The 18458-nt window shown below is 41.7% G+C and overlaps 1 pseudogene; it reads right to left on the reverse strand.

Annotated features, from left to right (window-relative positions):
• Positions 1 to 3596: 3596 nt before the first annotated feature.
• LOC101393909 (tRNA 2'-phosphotransferase 1 pseudogene) lies at positions 3597 to 4376 on the reverse strand (annotated as a pseudogene).
• Positions 4377 to 18458: the final 14082 nt, after the last annotated feature.

Genomic DNA, 18458 nt, shown 5'->3' on the forward strand with positions numbered 1-18458 from the left:
AGATTGTCTGTACATGTATTCTCTTCCTCTGGATTCTCTTTTTTGAGATTCTTACTCTTGGCCTCTTTTGGTGACTAGTAATGACAATGGGCCACATCCCTTCTTTCTCTCACTCCCCTCTCAGCTAGGAAGAAGCTCCCCACCCCTATTTGCATCCTCTTAAAAACTTGAGCAGAAGCCAGGTTCAGGCTCAGGAGAAAGAACACATGAGAAGGCCATTTAGGCTAGTTTCCAGTCTAGGCAAAAACAGTGCTCACTCCTCATTAGTGATCCAGTCCACCTCACCTGGGCTGAGAGGTGCACATAGAGGTTTGGGGGCCAAAGCACTAGAGTGTATATTAATCAGCTTGGGCTGCCATAACAAAATACCTTAGACTGGGTGATCTAAACAGCAGAAATTTGTTTTCTCACAGTTCTGGGGAATGGGAGGTCCAAGATCAAGGTGCCAGCCAACTCAGTTCCTGGTGAGAGCTCTCTTCTTGGATTGCAAATGGTCAACTTCTCGCTGTGTCCTCACATGGCCTTTCCTCAGTGCATGTGTGTGGAGAGAGAAAGAGATCTCTCTCTCTTCCTCTACTTATAAAGCCGCTAATCCCACCATGATGGCCCTACCCTCATGACCTCATCTAACCCTAATCACTCCCCAAAGACCCCATCTCCAAATACCATCACGTTGGGGGTTAACATATGAATTTGGGGGGGGACACAAACATTCAGTCCGTAATAGAGTGTTCCTACTAAATAGCTCTTCCAGAAATTTGTAGCATGGCAGGTTACTTGTGAAGAATTCTGGGACTTTGGTTCCAGTCATCATTATTTCCTTCTTGAAGACCCAGCAAATATTGTGCATCACTTTGGACACTAGAAGAGAAAAGAAGCCCTTTATTAACTCAGGACACATAAAGACATTACAATATTAGTACAATATCCTTAACAAAAAGAAAGGGAATTATGCTGCAGAAGAGGGTGAGGGGCAGCAGGAGAACCACAGAGTAGCTGAATGCCAAGGAAGCAAAAGCATGACTTCTTACCCGACGTGACCTTGATTATCAAAGACTTTCAGGTCTTGGCTCTACCAATCTTCAGCTGTGAGACTTTGGACAAGTTACTTATCTCTCCAGAGCTCAATTTTCACATTTTTAAAGTGAGAATAGGCGCCCAGGGAGGCTGAGTTTTCAAGTTCTTTGGATAAATACCCAACAGTGGAGAAATCCAGCCATTTGTGACAACATGGATGGACATTGAGGGTATAAAGCAAAGTGAAATAAGTCAGAGGGAGAAGGTCAAATACCGTATGATTTCCTTCATTAAGTAGTAGATAGTGACAACAATGGACGGATACATAGGGACAGAGATTGGATTGGTGGTTGCCAGAGGGGAGGGGGGGAGGGAGGAGGGTGAAAGGGATAATTCGGTGCATGTGTGTGGTGATGGGTTGTAATTAGTATTTTGGTGGTGAACATGATGTGGTCCATGCAGAAATAGAAGTACAATGATGTACACCTGAAATTTTTACAATGTTATAAACCAATGTTACTGCAATAAACAAAAAATTAAAAATAAATAAATAAATAAATAAAGTGAGAATAGTAATAGAAACCACTTCTCAAATTCGTTTTGAGGCCAGGAGACTATATGAAGAGCACTTGAAAATGTTTATTTCAACATTAATGTTGCCAATCATTTGAATCAGTGTCTTCTCACCCATTATCTCCCACCAGAGACACACATCTGAGACACTGTATCACATAATTGTGTTTCCACAGTTTGTACCCCTCCTCTTATCTCCTGGTATGAATACTCAGAGACATTAAACTGAGGTTCAATGCCTTTTCACCCAGTCTGAATGCTTTCATGAATTTTAATAGTCTGAATTATATAATCCCATCATGCCTTCTCCTTATTAGAATCAAGAAGACCCAACTCTCTTCCAACTACTTTGATTAAATATTTTCCAGTGTATTTTGTGATTATTAAAAAGAAAAATCCATTAATTCATTAACTCAATAAATGTTTATTGAGTGTCCACCAAGTTCTGTTCTACGTACCAGGTAAATAGCAGTAAACAAAATAGACCAAAGTCCCTTATGTTTCATACCCATATTAATAAATATAATAATATAAACTTCTTAAAGTCTTTTGACTTTGTTCTAGAACTTCTGTTTAGAAAGGTCATTGCCTCCATTCTCAAATAAAATTGTTATTTAATTTGTATTTTGACAGTGCAAAGTGGTGAAGGTATCTTTGGTGTTAGAGATGAAGGAATCTGGAGTAGATTTATCAGATGAATTGAACATCAAGAAAATGCCATATAATAAAGAAAATTAACGTGCTGAGAAGAGAAAGAAAAATCTCTTTGTGGCAATCATTAATTTTTCATTCTCTTTAAAGGTTTATTTCATAATGTAAGAAAGGAGGAAACATCGTGAGGTATTTAGGATATATTACAAGCTCTAAATCTACATTCAACATATCTAAAAGAGAATTAAAAAATTTTAGAAGTAACTTCAACAATCTGACAACCATATTGAAAAATTATAACGGTGCATAGGTTTTCTCATTTTTACAGTTTTTAAAATGACTGTGTAGCTGTTTTGCTAGACTTTCAACATCAAGTTTTTGACAGGGTCCAGAAAGTCAGCTTCATTGCTAGTTACAAGATAATCTTTGAGCATTTAGACCAATCATATCAAAACTAGCTAAAATTTAGCTGCAACTTTAGCTGTGTGGGGGGAGAGCTGTCTGAGCTTCCTTTTTCATAGTGAGCCCTTTGATACTGCACGATATGGCAATCTGAGGGTGCCAGTTTTCTGTTTTGCTGGCCCCGTGCCTTCTACAAGTTGCTGACTCACTTTATGGAGTGGAATTAAGAACGTGTCTGAATCAATAGGCATTTGTGACAGAGTGCTAATTCTCCCTCAACATCCATTTTCTCTTTCTTCTAAGGAAATAGAAATTTTAGCTAGGCACAGCATTAACAAAGGTCAACAAGATCTTGGAAAGCAGCACACAGGCATCGGCAGCAATAGCATTGGCGTAAATAAGAAAGATTTATAATGTTGAGCATTGTCTGCTGTTTCTTGCTACTTTTAGCAACATCCTACAGAGGGATGGACCCTACTCAGAGGTAGCCAGACAGCAACCAAAAATGGAAGAGAACATAGCTCTGTCAAGAGTCATTCTCTGCCTGTGGCCTGTGATTTCAGAGCCCCATACAATTGAGAAAGTCAACTGCTTTCTGCAACTCCACAGTGAAGCGGTTTAAAGAGGCTGCAAAAAGGGCAAGACTCGGCAAAAGATAATACTTTGGCTCCTCAAGCACCTTCCTTCTTGACCAGCGAATGAGAGCCAGAGCAGAGGTAAAGAGCACATTAAGGATATCAACTTCCCACCCAAACCTATTAAGAAGAGCTTAAAGAAGCAGCTACCAAGTTAAATGAGAGGGTGATGAGTCGGCACAGAGAACAGTGAAACAGCAAGAAAATTTGCCTGGAAAAGATCTTGGGCTATGGTCACTTCTATTTTATTTTTTATTTTTCAAACTAGAGTTTCTTTTTTGTTATCTTTTTACATTTATTTTTTTTTTAATATATATTTTATTGTTGGATCATCCTTATTCCTTGGAGCTGTGCTTGGGGCCACTCTGACACTCTGTCTCTTCATTACCAGCCAAGGAGAGAGGATCTCTGGCAGGGCACAGCTGCAGGACCTCCTTGAAGTACTTGGGAAGCAGGAAGACATCAGCATTCCCTGGAGTCAGAATCACTCCATTGGCAGAGCAGAAGAGGATTCCATCTGCCAGGGCCAGGGGCCCATTGATGAACATGGCCCCTTCGCAATTTGACCACATGCCACTGACGACACCAGGATCCCCAGACAGTCCTAGGGCCAGGTGAATGTATGTCCTTCCCCAGTAGGACAGATCCTTGAGCAGGATGGATGGCCAGTGCTGCCAGAATGTGCCATGGATGAGCATCGGGGCAGGGCCTGCGGGGTCTCAGGGGCATCAGCTCCAACTAAGGTACCTGCAGAGAGTGACCCTGATTGGCGTGGATGGGAAGGTCAGTGCTGGGGTCCCCCAGTTACAGGGCAAACCTCTGCTTACCATGGGTGTCCACCACACGTTGCACATCTTTAGTTGAAAAGCTGTGGAACTGGGGCAGCTACAGGAGGGCGCCCAGGGGCACGAAGCTGTTGGCCCCCATGGGAAGTCCCAGCTTCAGGGCCCTGTGGCACAGGGCATAGGGCAGAGCCTTGGACAGTTGCACATCCGGTTCCTGGGGTCTGTGAGCCCTTCTAGCCCTAGGCCCTCCTGCTTCCTGCCTCCTTCCTCCAGATGAGTTCATGGCCAAGACAGACTCCGTTGCTGGGCAGCTGACTGTGCAGGATGGTTACTTCTATATCTAATTGACAAGCAGCAAATAGACCAGAAGCCTATTAAGTGTTACAGGGAATCTGAAAGCCAAAGCAACCAAAAGCCTGGCAAATGCCTACGATGATTAAAGCCTCTGTAGGGCAGGAAAAATAATTTTCTCTCTACCCTTCCAGGTTCTTGGCTGAGACCCCCCTGTAATAAAAGACAGATTAACAGGAGAAAAACAAACAGAAGTTTAATAACATGTATACCTTCTGTATACATGGGAGAGACCCAGGAAAACTGAGTGACTCCCCGAAATGGCCCAAGCTACAGTCTTAATTACCATCTCCATCTAAGGACAAAAGAAGAGGTTGGAGGTGGGGAGCCTGTTATGGGAGGTTATCAGGAAAAGCACAGTAAACAAGGGCATGGTTGTTATGCAGATTTAAGTCCTGGTCTTCTATTGATAAGAGTTTCCAGAGATTTAGAGCCTTCCTCCTCTTCCTGGTGCAGAGAGGGAGACACCTTTACAAATGGAGATTTCTCTTATAAATGTAAATGTCTCTTACAAAAAGGTAACTTCTACTTGGTTTTCAGAGCTTCTTCTGTGTCTACTGTTTCTTGAAAATAATTAGCTCCAAATAACCCTTATGCCAAAGAGACATATTTTGGGGTTGCAAATTCTCATCGCCTTCACCTCCAAGCAGTTTAGGACCCTCAAAATGCTCAGCAGGAAACAGGCTGTGAAAGCTGAGCAATCCCCAAGAAAGGCCTACTGTAGATGTGACCATAATAATCAAAGAAAATGAACCTTCCAGAAGGCAGAGAATAGGAACATAAGGGACAATGGACAAATGGTTCCTTTAAGAGAGCAGAGCTAAGGGCTGTCAGATAAGTTAACTAAGGAATTTAATCCAATGCTAGGACAAGGAGCTTTTGCATTTCCAAGCCAGTAGGACTCAATAATTGCTGTGAACTGATGACTGCTGAGTGGTTCCACTTTTCCCTTTCTAATATCGGTGTTTCTGTTCTTGTCACCTTGCTCCTACTCCACCATTATGTTTTGGATGGGACATATCACTTCTCTTATTTTTTATAGATTGCAGGATCACAAGGAGACACATCTGAACCTGACATAGGGGATCACACATCACTCAGAGATCTCGGACTTTGAGATGTACGTAGTGTAGGGGAGGAAAAATAAATTTCCCTCTACCCTTCTAGGTTCTTGGCTGAGACCCTCCTGTAATAAAAAACAGATTAACAGGAGAAAAAGAGAAGTTTAATAACATGTATACCTCCTGTATACATGGGAGAGACCCAGGAAAACTGTGTAACTTCCCAAAATGGCCCAAGACACCACCTTAAATACCGTCTCCAGCTAAAGATAAAAGAAAGATGTTGGGGTGCCAGTTATTGGAGGTGATGAGGAAAAGCATAGTAAACAAGGGTAAGATTGTTATGCAAATTTAAGTCCTTATCTTCTTCACTGATAAGAGTTTCTAGAGTTTTAGTCACCCTCCCCTTCCTGGTACAGAGGGAGACACGCTTACAAACGGAGATTTCCCTTATAAATGTCAATGTCTCTTACAAGAGGATAACTTATACTCAGTTTTCAGAGCTTCTTCTGCATCTACTGTTTATTAAAGATGACCAGCTCAAGATAATCAATATGCCAAATAGGTATTTTTTGGGGTGGCATATTCTGCGCTCCCTCAGTAGTGATGGGATTGTACTTGGGAGTTCTCTCCCTTGGCGATGGGTATGTTCTATGTGTGGGAAGAAGGGCATGCATAGATGTCTGTGTGGCCAGAATAGCAGAGTGGCAGAGGCAATGCTTTTCCCCTAATATCTGTTCGCCTCTTCTATCATAATAGAATTTTGAGCTGAGTGTGTGGCCACCTAAAATAAAAACTTGATTTCCCAGACTCCTTTGTAATTGGATGTGGTCATGGGACTAAGTTCTAGCCAATGGCATTTGAGAGGGCACATGTGCAACTTCCATGTTATGCCCTTAAAGGGAAGACACATGTCTTTCCCTTTCTGCCTTCCCACTAGTTGGAATATTGAGGTGGAAGAGAGCCATCTGGGATCAGGAAATCAGGGCAGCACTGTATGAACGGCAGAATAAGATAGAAGGAGCCTGGTTTTCTGACACTATAGAGCATCATACTAGCCTAGACTTTTATGGGAAAAATTTTATTTATCTGTTATGCACAAACTTACATCTTAATTAATAAGTAATTATATATCATAATCAAATTTTAGAAACCCAGAACAAAATAGAGTATTTTTCAGCTTTGTGTAAGAACGACTATTTCTTTTGCTTTGAGCAATATGAAATGTAAAATGTGATAGATGAAGGATTAATAACTATACTATATTAACAAGTCATTTAAATTCATACGAAAGACACCTAAATCCTGTAGTTAAGAGAATGAACAGTCAATTGATTCTCGAGGAAATACATGTGGTGAAGGAAAATCACTTGGAAAATGTTTATCCTATATAGATAACAAAGGAGTGAAAATTAAACTAATCTAGAGAGTTCATGTTACACCTAATAACTATATTAGCTAATGCTTATTGAGGACCTATTTCATGCTAGGCACTATGCTAAGTATTTTATATCATTTAATCTTCACAGCATTTTATATATGAGAATCTGAGGCTTGAAGAGGTTAAGCAACGCACCAAAGGTCACATAGTTAGGAAGTACTTAGAGCAGGATTTTAAACCCAGTGGTGTCTGACTTCAGAGTCAGTACTCTCAACTGCTAAACCATATTACCTCCCATGCCAAAAGAGTCACATTTATAATGATGATAACACACACTACTGGAAAGACTGGTAACGTGGTTTACTCATTCATTACTGTCCAGTTTGCTCTCAGATAACTTGCTGCCCTTCTCTTGCTCTGTTCTGTATCACAAGAAACTAAATTTTCCAAATTCCTTTGTTCTCTGGCTTCTGGGTAGTTTTGCCCAATGGACAGTACTTGCAGAAGATTGGAGAGCAAGAAGAGGAGAGTTCAAAGTTCTTTTCTCTCTCTTTCTGCTTCTTAGAGCATCTCATCCATGGGTCCAAATTTTGCTAGACCAAACCTCCCTTGATGATCCCAGCAACTACTGGACAGTTCTGACCAGGCAGATCCAGTCATGCTTCTAGTTCCCTTTGGATGGCTCTGGTTTCTGGGCTCTGCTAATACCACCTCATCCAAGTGTCCCTCCATCCCTAGGGTGGCAGCATCTTTCTGCTGTTGCCAATCTCTGAGTTATTTCACCACTGACTTCTCAGCTTCTCCATTACCTGTAAACTCAATTTCCTGTTTTATTTTTGCTTTGTTAGAAGTACTAGAGTGGTTTCTGTGGGTTTTGCTAGAACCTGACCTAATACACAGACAATACACTCCTTTTGGGAATAAGAGCAATAATGATGATTATACACATTGATCCAGTTTTCTACCCCTGAAAATGTAGCCTAAGAAAATAATTTAACGAAAACAACCACAAAAAAATGTGCACGTAGATGTTCATTTCAGCATTATTTATAATAGCAGAAAATTGGAAATCACCTAAATGTTCAATATTAGGAGAATGGACTAAAAAATCAGAGTACATAACACAATGGAATAAAATGCAGCCATTATAATTATTGTCAGCTTTTGCTAGATTATGCTGCAGTTGCAGATGATCCCCAAATCTCTGATTTATCACAGGTTTATTTCTTACTCAATTATTTATCCTTTGCAGGTTAGCTGCAGCCCTGCTTCATTCCAGGACCCAGTTGGAAGGACCAGGCCCATGCTGGTCTCAAGGCAGTGGAAAAAGCAGGAACAGAATAATACAATAGCTCTTAAAGCTTATGCTCAGATGTGGGATATGTCATTTCTGTTCAAATTCCACTGGCCAAAGCAAGTCATATGACCAAGCCTGATATCAATGAAGTAGATACTGCTCTTACAGGGAGGACCACCAGGGACTGGCTCTGTAAATACGGCCCCAGAGGAAAGGGGCAGCAAATATTTTCAACAACAATAAAATCTACCACAATAATGAAGACTATGAAGAAACATGGAAAATGTTTGATATAATGATAAGGCAAGTAAGAATATAAAGATAAGAGCAAAAGATTTTACATACACTATTTTGGTGGAGTCTACTAGCTGTCCACCAAAATCCATTCTAATCTGTTTCCTAGGCATATGAAGTTAGATGTAGTCATATGGCTAAGATTCTAGTCAATAACACTATCTACATAGAGATAGTGTCAAATCCCACAGGTTAAGGGCTCAGTCCCAAAGGACTGCCCCCTCCCTCCCCACTTCGGACATCAATTGCAAGTCTAGGTGGTCACTTGTGCTTCTGGTCAACCGGCTATAAATTGGAGGTTCTCATGACCCCCTCCCCAGGCTCAATTAATTTGCTAGCACAACTCACAGAATTTAGGAAAACAATTTACTTACTAGATTACCAGTTTATTATAAGAGGATATAACTCAGAAACAGCCAGATGAAAGAGGTGCCTAAGACAAAGTATGGTGGAAGGGGCATGGAGCTCTCTCTGGCATGCCACCCTCCTGGCACCTCTACATGTTCACCAAACAGGAAGCTCTCTGAACCCTGTACTTTTGGGTTTTTATGGAGGGTTCATTAAGTTGGCATGATTGATTAAATCATTGGTCATTGCTGATTTATTCAACCTCTAGCCCATCTCCCTTCCCCAGAGGTTTGGGGGTGTGGCTAAAAGCTCCAACCCTCTAAATACAAGGTTGGTTCCCTTGGCAAGCAGCCCCCATCCTTAGGGGCTTTCCAAAAGTCACCTCATTAACATAATATCAGGTGTGGTTGAAAGGGACTTGTGATGAATAACAAAAGGCACTTTTATAGTTCTTATCATGTAGGAAATTCCAAAGGTTTTAGATGCTCTGTGCCAGGAATGGGGACAAGGACCAAATATATATTTCTTACCATAAATCGGAATATCACAAGGACCCACTCTCATGCACTGTGATTTACCACCTCCCAGCTATTCCCTCCCACATCTTTAGGCTCATGACAATGGGTCAGAAAATTATAGAATAAGAAGTTAAGAAAGAATTCTTGTGGGCCGGCCCTGTGGCTTGGTGGTTAAGTGCGCGCGCTGCGATGCTGGTGGCCCGGGTTCGGATCCCGGGTGCGCATCGAGGCACCACTTCTCCGTTCATCCTGAGGCCGAGTCCCACATACAGCAACTAGAAGGATGTGCAGCTACGACATACAACTATCCACTGGGGCTTTGGGGGGAAAAATAAAATAAAATAAAATCTTTAAAAAAAAAAAAAAAGAAAGAATTCTTGTGATGTCACCAATCTCTGATTGGGAGCATGAGGTTTGAGCGTAAACAAATGGTTTTTTTTTTAGGAAGATTAGCCCTGACCTAACATCCAATGTCAATCCTCCACTTTTTGCTGAGGAAGATTGGCCCTGGGCTAACATCCATGCCCATCCTCCTCTACTTTATGTGGGACGCCACCACAGTGTGGCTTGACAAGCAGTGCATTGATGCCTGCCCAGGATCCGAACCTGTGAACCCCGGGCCGCTGAAGTGGAGCGCACACACTTAAGTGCTACGCCACTGGGCCAGCCCCAACAAATTATCTTTTTAGGTACCAAAAGGAGAAGTTTTTAAAAACTCTCTACATAATTTCTCCTTGGTAAAACTGAAATAATGATAAAATTTGATTTTAAATATTTATTATTTCATTAATAACAACTAAACATATATTTGCTCATTTCTGTTATGAGTTTACACATGACCTCTTTAAGGATAATCTCCCTAGACAAATTTCTCCTTCCTATAACTTTTCCCAACCCCAACCCTCCCAAAGACTTCCTCGAGACCCATAGTTTCTAGAACACCAAAGGTATGAACTATAGCTTCATTTACTTCATTCCATTATGCTTATTTGTTTATGTGGCATTTTTCTCCAACGGACTGGTTATACCTTGAAGCCAAGGACTTTGTTTTATTCATCTCTGTATCTTCAAAACCTGCCTCAGTAAATGTATATTGAGCAATGAATGAATTCCTAAGGCTATGAGTAAATGACACTTGCTGTTTCTACTGTTCCTGACAGAGAGTTCATTCCATTTGGGAAGGCAAGGGCTGAATTCCCATTTTGGCTGGACAGTTACCTATTACCTTGGGCAATTCTCTTAATCTCAATTTTCATCTGTTAAATGTCTCTTTGTACTATTCCATGTTTACTATGAAAAGGAAACTCTGTGGTCCAGAAAGACCTTAAGACTATCTGGGTGAGAAAGTGGTTGAAACAGAAGCCATTTTTTTATTTTATTTTATTTATTTATTTTTTCCCCCAAAGCCCCAGTAGATAGTTGTATGTCATAGCTGCACATCCTTCTAGTTGCTGTACCTGGGACGCGGCCCCAGCATGGCCGGAGAAGGGGTGCGTCGGTGCGCACCCGGGATCCGAACCCGGGCTGCCAGTAGCAGAGCGTGCGCACTTAACTGCTAAGCCATGGGCCGGCCCCAGAAGCCATTTTTTATATGTATTGAGGAGTTGGCTCTAGTCTTCCCAAGAGCAAAGAAGACTCTCAGTGACAATATTTTGTAAGCAGTATTAATCCATATATCACTGACTTTGGTAAGGAAGGATTTAAATCCTGCCTCTGTCCAAACTTACTGTGTCAACTTAGGTTCTCCAGGTTTGTTTCCTTTTGTAGAATTACATTAATTTAGCAGATGCTTATAGAGCACTTAGGTCTTGAGCACTTATTATATGTTGAGCACTAAGCACTAGGAAAAGATAGGATGCATTTTATTAACACAGAATATAAATATTTTTCTTCACTTTGCCTTCCCTACACTCAATCATGGTCTTCAGTGTTCAAACCCTTTATTTCTTATACTCATTCATTCATGGTATATCAGTTTAGAATCTTTTGTTTGCAAGCAACAGAAAATTTATTCTAAACAGGCTTACTCAAAGGAAAATGTATTAGTTCATGTAACTGAATAGTATAGGGGATAGGACTGGTTTTTGTTTTTTTTGTGTGTGAGGAAGATCAGCCCTGAGCTAACATCCATGCCAATCCTCCTCTTTTTTTTTTTTGCTGAGGAAGACTGGCCCTGAGCTAACATCTATTGCCAATCCTTCTCCTTTTTCTCCCCAAAGCCCCAGTAGATAGTTGTATTTCATAGTTGCACATCCTTCTAGTTGCTGTATGTGGGACACCGCCTCAGCATGGCTGGACAAGCGGTGCATCGTTGTGTGCCCGGGATCTGAACCAGGGCCACCAGTAGCGGAGCGCCCACACTTAACCGCTAAGCCACGGGCCGGCCCCAGGACTGGTTTTAAGTACTGATGCAGGAGTTGAAATGATATCCTCCAAATCTAGTTCCTCTCTCTTTCTCTCTCTCTCTTTCATCTTGCAGTTCACTTCTTTTGGGTTGGTACCATTTTTAGACAGGAGTTCTCACTGTAGTCATGAGATGGCTGTAGGAACTCTAGATCTTCCATCCTCTAGAAAAAAGTGAGAATGTTTTTCCTAGATGTCTCAGCAAAAGTCTCACTGCATCTGATTGGCTCTGCCTAAGTCATGTGCGCACCCCTGAACCAATTACTGTGGCCTGAGGATTGTGAGGCTCTGATTGGCCAGGACTGAATAATATTGATTACCCTTGGAGCCGGAGATGAAGGCAACTTCACTAGAGGCACATACACTTAAAAAGGGGAGTAGTCTCCTCCATCCCCCACCAAGGGAAATCTGGAACAATTACTAGAAGAAGGGTTGGTAGGTGCTAGACAATAAAACAACTCAGTCCAGTATACATAGGTTTACTATACAGAGGTCTTAGATTAGGTTCCCTGGAAACAGATTTTGAGATGAATAGCTGAGTGCAGAATGTTTATTGAGAAAGTCTCTTGGGAAATATACCTGTAAGGAAGTAAGATTGGACAGAGGGAGACATTGACCCATGATGAGGTTTCGACCAAGGCTTCGGCCTGTCTTATATGGAGCTCTGAAGCTGGAATTGTCCTTCAGAGTTGACCCAAATTAATGCAAGAATGCCAAGTCTTTGTATTTCCCCATCAGCAGTCATTGGCTGTGGGCCACCCACTGGGAAAGTGCACAACTTTTGTGAGGTAGATCCTTGAAGCAAAGGCAATTCCCAGTGAGGGACATCGATGTCAGCTGTCAGGAACTGATAGCCCTAGCAACTTGGGGATAGGTATATTGCCCTGAAGAGGGGATCTCGGTGGAGCACCCAATATCCACTACAAATGCTCTACCATTGCTATAATCTTAGCTAGGTCACTCCATATGAACTCTTCCCAATTCACCTACCCACTCATTCTCTTGTACCTGCCTAGCCAAAAACGGTGTTGTTTTGTTTTGGGGGGCAAAATTATGCTCAGAGACTAAGACTGTCTTTGCCAATAGTTTATTTAACTCAAGTTTGCTGTGGGATTTATAATAGTTTCACAAGCCAATAGCATACAGGACAATGTCTCTTAATAAGCCAATAAAGAAATAACATAACATACTCCAAACCAATGATAGATTAATCACCCTATTGTTCCAGGCAAGGGGAGATGAAAGGAATCAAGTCCAAATTAAATTGAGGTGTACCTTTTTATATGAGTAGGTACTCGGGAGAGTTGGCTTGACCAACCAAAAGCTGATGTCCAGCTGCCAGTGCAAGACGAAAGTGAAAACTCCCCCGTTGCTAGAGCACATTGCTAGGGAATGATGGCACTGGTGTTGAGGGGCAGGCTAATCTTCTCCATGGGGCCGCTTGTCACCACTACTGATAAGGGAGTCATCCTTACCACAAAAGGAGCTAATGCCCCACGGTTTTTGGAGAGTTTATTTAGGTGAGCAAAGAGTGTCTTGCCCAGACAAAAATTCTCGAATAATTTTCACCAACTCTTGGTGTTTATAGTCTAAATGTCCTCTTGCAATAGTTGCTTCTCTGCGTGCTCTTACTGATAAGCCCCAATCGAGGCCCCTCAGCAGCTAGGCTACTGAGTTCTTAATGACAACAGATGAGATGATGACATCCTGACACAATTTACTTCATTCTTATATTAAAAGAACAACTTTTTTTTCTTTGTCATAAACAAGTGAACTAAAACAACTTCATTTAAGTCATAAATAAGTGGATTTGAAATCATATCAAACCAATACACAACAAGTGTTTTCCTCTCCTGTCTTCTCCTACCTCCGTTATCCACCCACTCGATCTGTAGCAAACCTACCTTGCTGGCTCGTTAGAGAAGAGATTTTTTTTTTTTTAAAGAAATCTATTTGTGATTCTCTCAACTTGAGAGTTGAAGAAGGTGGGCAACTGTGAGCTTGTGTGTGAGGATTCTCTCAGAGCATCGTTGAGCTTATCTAGCATTGAGGAAAGAAAATTGAGAGTCACAGTGAGTTTATTCGGAAGTAGACATTGAGCATGTTTTCTACTTTAAATGTACTTTTTGGAAAAAGGAATTAGAGATTACTTTGTACGGATCAAGAGAACTGGCCCCTAAATGTTTTTATTCCTATTATTAATTAAACTTTGACTCCAAACAAGAAAAATATGTTGAACCAATTTTAATTAAGCTCTTTCTTCTGAGACTGAAGAAAAATGCGAAGAAATGAAAAAACAGATAACCTCTCTTTCTTCTGAGAGATAGGTTATCACTTCTGAAATGACAGCCTTGATAGAGATGACCCAATGGGGAGTGGACTACTGGATGGGGGCTCTGGTGTTTAGGAACAGGGACTGGCAGGGAAAAGTAGGGATGTGACAGGGTTGATCCTTGTCACCAGCTGGAGTTGCTGAGGTTGGTGTACTATATCCATCCAGTTCAGGTGATGGCCTGAGATACAACCCTATTTCTCTAGCTTGTTCCAAAAAGAGTCTTGCTGAGGATAGGTGAGTTATGCTCCAGAAGAAGCACTAACCCATTATCCATCACCAGATATACAACTCTCAAGTCAGAGAATACTGAAATGTCAGCCAATGAGCCTGACCTGCCCTGGGACCAGGAGTGAAAGGGTGTGGGTGATAGCCAACTGATGTCTTTTCCTTCTTTGTCCTTTGCACTTAATTAATAATTTTATTTTCCCCTTTTAAGTGTTTTGGTATAAGAGGACTCAATTCCATTGTTCCTTGTGGTTATGATAAGGAAAATTAGAATAGGCTGCCTTTAGTTCTTCCAGCAAGTTCAGAAGGCATTCCGACACACTCATTATTTAGGGTACTGGCCAGTACAGGGGCAAGTGCTAAAGGAAGGTTAGCTAGGAAGCAAAGTAGAGGATAGAATAATAAGGAAAAATTTAGATTACAAGGAACCCCTTTACCATTGAGAATCACCAAATCACAAGGTAAAAATCAATCAAGGGTCTACACAGAGGTGAAAATTAACATAATTTAAATAGAGTATTTTAGTACGAAGAGTACATTTGTCTTAAAGTGATCCTGAGAACTCATGATGCTGGGTTGCAGGCAAAAAGCTAACTAAAACCAGAGATCTGCCCTTCTCCCAGAGGGATGGGCTGCACCCAAGCTCAGCTTCCCATGGGATTTCCTCCTCTCACAGGAGGACTGTAATATCCCATCAGCCCCAAGGTCCCAGACAATGCCTATAAACAGCTGGCACCCAAGATCCAGATTGCCTGGCACCAAGCAGCCTGAGTAGTCCATCACTGACAAGGTTCCTCGTAGGCTTGCTGCATAAGAAGGAAGAGCAAGGGATCCTATCAACGGAACCCAGGCTCACCCTTCAGGTCCAACAAGGGTCTCCTCTCACCAAGGCTCAATTAGCTACTATTGGCCCAACCCACCACCTGCAGGAATCAACACTGAGCCACAGTATGGCACCATTTCTCAAGGAGACTAGCCAGTCACTTGGACAAATTGATTACTTTGGATCCCTTCCACATAGCGTGTGCATGACTGTGGAGCAGAAATTCATTCTTTCCAGAACTGATTCATACTCTTGTTATGTTTGCCTTTCCCATACACAGTTCCCCTAGCAGCACTACCATTCAAGAGATTACAAAATGGTCATCTATTGACGTGGTATCCCATACAGTATTGCCTAAAACCAATGGACCCGTGTTACCGCAAAGGAGTTGCACATGACCATGAGAAACACGGGTCTCATCATATACGTTATCACTCAGAAGCTGACAGCCTAATGAAATGGCCCATTAAAGCTATGGCCATTAGCTAAAGCTAACTTTTTAGCTTTTAGACCATACCCTGTGGAGTTGGGATGACTTGGTGAGAGGCAGCCCTTGTTAGTCCATGAGTAGCCACTATACTTGTCACCATGAGTGACACTGGGTAAGACTAGAAGAAGAGCTGACCAGCTGAGCCCAACCCAAATTGCTGACCTACTGCATAATGAGCAAATAAAAAGGTTATAATTTTAGACTATTATGTTTTGGAGTGGTTTGTTACATGGCAATAGATTATTGATACAACAAGTGAGGCCAAAAATACCTGAAATGGTACATAAGATGTATCTGATACAGCTGAGGAATATACATGCAAAATTCTATCACATACTAAAGAGAGCTTCTAGGCCCTTCCCTAAAGGCTCACCAAGAGGCAGCAAAACTGGTTCTATGACTATCATCCAAACACTTCCTCCAGCCTAAAGAAGAGAAGACTAGAAGGGAGATTTTTATTAGTTATCATCTTTGAGAGAGTGTTGTAGATTTTCTCTTCCATTGGGGAAGGCCAAGCCCAGCAAGGGGCCTCTGAGAGCTGAGTTAGGAGTGTCTTCCAGATGTATCACCCTTCAGCTGCTTGGTTACTGAACTGCAGCTATCTATAGGTCCAACTCACACAGAGGATTTTAGGGAGAGCCGACCACATACACTTGGAGTTTAGAGACTGGAGTCAGCATAGACACTGCTGCCTGCCTCTTGCCAGAAGAATTCAGAAGACAGGAAGCTTGCTGGAACAGCAATGACAGGGCAGTATGCCTGTTGTTCAGCATGGCAAGGATATGTGAGTGTCCCATGGATCAAGTGACTATCACAGAAAGCAAAAAAACTTGAGCCTCTTGCTCGTGCCCTGCCAAAGGCCCTGCCAGTTGGTGAGGGGATCCTGGCAGTAAGAAGTTTGGGTATTTCACAAGAGGCAGAGGTTGAGAAAAAGTTAGAAGAAGTTGAATCTATTTCAAAGAACTGTGATGTGAGGAGGGTGCTGAAGAATCACACCCCTTAGGAGAGCCAGCATTTGGATGCCAGTCACATAGAAGGCATGGACAACCAAGAGAGGACTTATAGCAACATCAAAAAGTAAAAGACACCAGGGGCTGAGAAGAGAGAGGCCAGACAGAGGAAAGAGCATCATTTGTGTGCTAAGATGTACTATCAAATCTTCCCAGTGGGAGCCTAAGAAGAATCCCCAAAAGAAACCAAGAAAGGGCCAATTTTAGATATCTTCCACGTCCAGAGAGGACAAAGCCATCTTAAAGCAATAAAGCAATAACTTGCCCACCTCCATTCCCACCCTCTTCATCTTTGGAGGAGAAGAAACTATGGTTAGCAAAATGAGAGAGGAGAAATAGAAGCCTAAGTAACAGAACGAGAAGGATCATACCCTCTTCTTTGACTTCAAGCCCCCCACTGGTGGCAGGACCCAACTGGGAGAGAAAACAAGATATAACTTTAAATCAGATTTAAAGTTTTAATTATTTTATGGGACTGCTGGTTATCCCCCCAGCCTTTTACTAAAGTCATAGAATTTTTAGCTAGGTTCAAGATTGCTTAGAATAAGACCACATTTCCCAGTCTCTCTTGCAGGTAGATACAGTAATGTGATTAAGTTCTGGCCAATGGATTGTGAACATAGGTGATGTTAACAACTTCTGGGTCATGCCCTTAAAGGAAATGGGTAAGCCTTCCCTTTCCTGATGACTGGAATGTGATATGGTGCTGAGCCATTCTGGACCAAATATACCAGGAGAACCCTCTAGAGATGGTGGAACAAGAAGACAGAAGGAGACTAACTCCTGCTCACTTTGTGGAACAGAGCTGCTGTATTAGTCCACTTTTGCATTTAGTCAGCAAAAAGTCTCAGTGCCATACTATGATGTACATGTATTTCTCACTCATGGGTTTGTGAGTTGGCTGGGGCAGCTCTGCTTGGTATAAAACCCTGACCTTGAACAGGTTTTATACAAATGTTTTAACACGATGGTCCCCACTAAGCGGGATGTGTGACAGGAGTCAATGGCCCCCTTTCTGACCACATCCACCTTCCAAAATGAGTGGCTCTCAACACCAAAGCTGCTTTGCTTAAGGATGTGGGTCAAGTTCAGCTCTGCTCTAGGTGTCTCATTCTCATCTCCAGGCTGGAGAGAGATTGGAAGTTCTCAGAAGGACAGTGGCAAAAACTATAAAACATTGTTTAAAGAAACTGAAAAAGATACAAAGAAATGGAAAGATATTCCATGATCTTGGATTGGAAGAATTAACATGTTTAAAATGTCCATACTTCCTAAAGCAATCTACAGATTCAATGCAATCCCTATCAAAGTTCCAATGACATTTTTCACAGAAATAGAATAAAGAATCCTAAAATTTATATGGAACAACAAAAGACCCCGAATAGCCAAAGGAATCCTGAGAAAAAAGAATAAAGCTGGAGGTATCACACTCCCTGACTTCAAAATACACTACAAAGCTATAGTAACCAAAACAGCATGGTACTGGCACAGAAGCAGACACACAGATCAATGGAACAGAATGGAGAACCCAGAAATAAACCCACACATCTATGGACAGCTAATTTTCGACAAGGGAGCCAAGAACATACAATGGAGAAAGGAAAGTCTCTTCAATAAATGGTGTTGGGAAAACTGGACAGCCACATGCAAAAGAATGAAAGTAGACCGTTATCTTACACCATACACAAAAATTAACTCAAAATGGAGTAAAGACTTGAATGTAAGACCTGAAACCATAAAAATTCTAGAAGAAAACATAGGCAGTACACTCCTTGACATTGGTCTTAGCAGCATATTTTCAAATACCATGTCTGACCAGGCAAGGAAAAACAAACAAATGGGACCACATCAAACTAAAA

The sequence above is a fragment of the Ceratotherium simum genome, chromosome X, assembly GCF_057802395.1.
Source record: "Ceratotherium simum simum isolate JZ-2026a chromosome X, ASM5780239v1, whole genome shotgun sequence".
Lineage (NCBI taxonomy): Eukaryota > Metazoa > Chordata > Mammalia > Perissodactyla > Rhinocerotidae > Ceratotherium > Ceratotherium simum.